We start from the raw sequence: 3240 nt of genomic DNA, 5'->3' as shown, positions 1-3240 counted from the left end.
GAGAGACAGCATGGAGGGAGATGGAGAAGCAGGCTCCCTGCTGAGCAGAGAGCCTGATTCAGGGCTCAGTTCCAGAGGCTCCATGCCAGGACCCCAAGATCATGACCTGAGCCAAAGGCAGACGCTTAACTGACTGAGCCACCTAGGTGCCCCTAGTGTTCAACACTTCTGTTTAAGGTTCTACTCTGTTTGCCACCTAAAATATATTTCACAGGGAACTATTTGTTAATTGTCTGGCTGGGCTGCCTTCCTGATTCTACATTTTTCTTCAACTGGGTGTCCAGAGTTCTCATGAGCAGAAATAAGGTGGTGTCTACTTCCATCTATGACAACTGCAACTGTAGCCAGAAAGAGAGTAACAGTCATGCTGTTGCTCATACTATTTGCCAAAGGGGTAATCCCGTCAGGGCTGGAACTTGGCTTTGCTCTTTGCCAGTACCAGTAATAATTATTTTGAGTCATGTCAAAACCTGCAAAACTCTCCTGTCCAGCCGTTAGAAGTTAGCCATGACATGGGTTAAATGCTAGGTTTCCATGGCCTCAATTCTCACTCCTCTTGTTACATTAGGGACACCAAGCAATACGCAAAGGATGGCTGCTCTGAGCCTGGGGCTTCAGCATTGTTTCCACTACTGCCCTCTAAGTAGTTTCTAAGAAGAAAAAATAAATTTCTTTTTTACTGAAGGCTTTCTCCTCCTATCCTATTGTTTTTGGCAATGGCAGAGCTGAAAGGTACCTAGGGATTGCTGGTCCCATAATTTCAGAGATATCCTTTCCCCAACTCTTTAATATTGAACGTTGATGTTTCCTCAGTCTGATATAAAGTGCTTTGCAAAATCAGCTTTAAGGCTCCCCTTCTAACCAATCTGCAGCCTCACATCCATCCTAAATAGAACTTCTAGATATGCCATTGTCTCCTAGAGATCTTAGCAAGGTAATGACTCAGAACATTTTGAGCTGTTTTTCAGCTGTTTTTCCTGAAGGCCACCCTCACTCCTCTAAACTGAATAGAGTTAGAGGTACCTCAATCTTATCTACATGGTTTACATTTGTGCAAGAGGAAGAGAACCGTATAACATAGCCTGGCTTCTCTGATAACTTGTGGATACTGTTCTTCAGAGTTTGCAGTATGAAGTTAGGGCATTTCCAAGTTTCAGTGTGGATAAAGTTGCCCTAATTAGCTTCTTTGAGTTCCTTTTAGTGGGTGTGGAATGGGAAGGAATTTTTTTTAAATAAAATTTTTCCACAACGTTTCCTACACTTTCATTTTTTAAATGAAGAAATTGAGGGCCAGTGAGGTAAAATGATTTGGTCAGATTCACACAGCCAGAGAATAGCAGAAGAGAGGACTGAACCCAGGGCTCCTGCTTCATAGACAAAGCTTGTTGTATTTAAAACCAATATTGTAACAGTTTTTTATAACTGTCTTTTTATTTTGTAATATTTGATATTTCAACTACATTATGGACTCAGTTAATGGCCTCACTTCAGAAATGAATCATTATTTAAAGCAAGTTTCCTATGGGAAAATGCATTTCTAAATCCAAATGTTCAATTTCCTTAGTGTCAGTCAATTCAAGCCACTAAAATACTGTAGACTGGGTGGCTTAAATAACAGACATTTATTTCTCACAGTTCTGGAGGCTAGGAATTCCAAGTTTAAGGTGCCAGTAGATTCTACAGTTTGTGGATGGTTGCCTTCTTGCTGTATCTTCATATGGGGAGTTGAGGGGTTCAGGGAGAGAGAGAAAAGGAGAGAGAGAAGGAGCACAAGTACTAATCTCATCATGAGAACCCCACCCTCATGTGGTCTTTAAGTAGAGGTTTCTGACTATTCCCTAAACTGTCCTTTCCTTGAGCACTTATTTATAGTACAGGCCTATGCTTGTCCCTTTCCTGTGTGTATCGTTATCCTGTTTCATTTAAACTGTTAACTCCTTGAAAGTAATTATGACTGTATTGAGTTTTTTTAGTAGTTTTGCAAAAACATGTAGGATTATTAAAACTAAAATGAAGTGTAAAACTTGTTAGAATTCACATTTTTAAAAAATGATTGAAATTTGAAGAGAAAGTCAATGTAAATAACAGAAATGTTTTTTTTTTTTCCAGAGAGTAATTAACCCTTGCATGAAATGGAGGATTGGACTAGGTGACTTTTGAGGTTCCTTTTCGGCCTATGATTCCATCATGATCTTATTACCAAAGAAGAGGCAGAAACCAATGAGATAACAGATCTTGGCAGTCTTGTGACTTGCTTGTAATTAAAGACAGTATATGACTTCTGAGCCTAAGTCATCAAAGGTGATGCTGTTTCTGTCTTTTTAGCTGGAACACTCTTGTTTTGTAACCCTAAAATACCCCAAATACTGTTACAACTTCAGTCAGTGTCTGATGTCACTACCATGAGAGTCTCTGAGACCGATTCATAGAAACCATAATAAAATGATTGTTGTTGTTTTACTCCACTAAGTTGGAGGTGGTTTCTTACACAGCAATTATGACTGGAACAGGTATGTTAGTATTACTGGAGAAATAAGCACTGGGAAGACCTGGGAGGGAAAGAACTGAAAATGAGAGATGTTTGCACTTTGGTAGTTTTTAAAGAGCTAATTACAGCATATGTCATATAAAGAATGGATTTGTGTGTGTCTGTGTCTGTGTGTGTGTGTGTGCACGTGCACATGCCTGCTCATGGGTATGTGCTTAGTTGGGGAGGAGGGTACCAATCTGCATGTTCTACTTTGGGAACTTAAAAAAAAAAAAAAGGTTACCTAAGAATTCTGTTTTCATGTAGACCCAAAAATCTATAAGAATAACGTATAAAGAAGATTTGGAATTGATATTAAGGTTCATAGTATTCCACAATTAATACTTACTACAAGACAGTGATGAAACAAAAACTGTACCCACCCTGCCTTTGTTTTTTTTTTTTAAACTAGCCTGCTGTATTACCCCATCTATTCTCAAGAGGATCCCTGAACTGGTGTTTGGAATAACTGCACTGGAACCTTTCTCCTATCTTCAGTCCTCTGCCTCATGCCCATCCCATGTCTGTTCTTTAGAAGAGGTACTAAAGTGACTAACACTCTAGGCTCTAGAAAGACACTGCCTGGTTTTGAATTATGGCTTCTTCATCTATTAGATAGGTGGCCTTGAAACTCTCAAGAAATGGGAATTTTTTTTTAAGATTTATTTATTTATTTATTTGAAAGAGAAAGAGTGAGCACAAGTGTGAGTGGG

Source organism: Ursus maritimus, unplaced genomic scaffold, assembly GCF_017311325.1.
Source record: "Ursus maritimus isolate PB19 unplaced genomic scaffold, ASM1731132v1 scaffold_21, whole genome shotgun sequence".
NCBI classification, from domain to species: domain Eukaryota; kingdom Metazoa; phylum Chordata; class Mammalia; order Carnivora; family Ursidae; genus Ursus; species Ursus maritimus.
Note: the sequence above shows the minus strand (reverse complement) of the source record.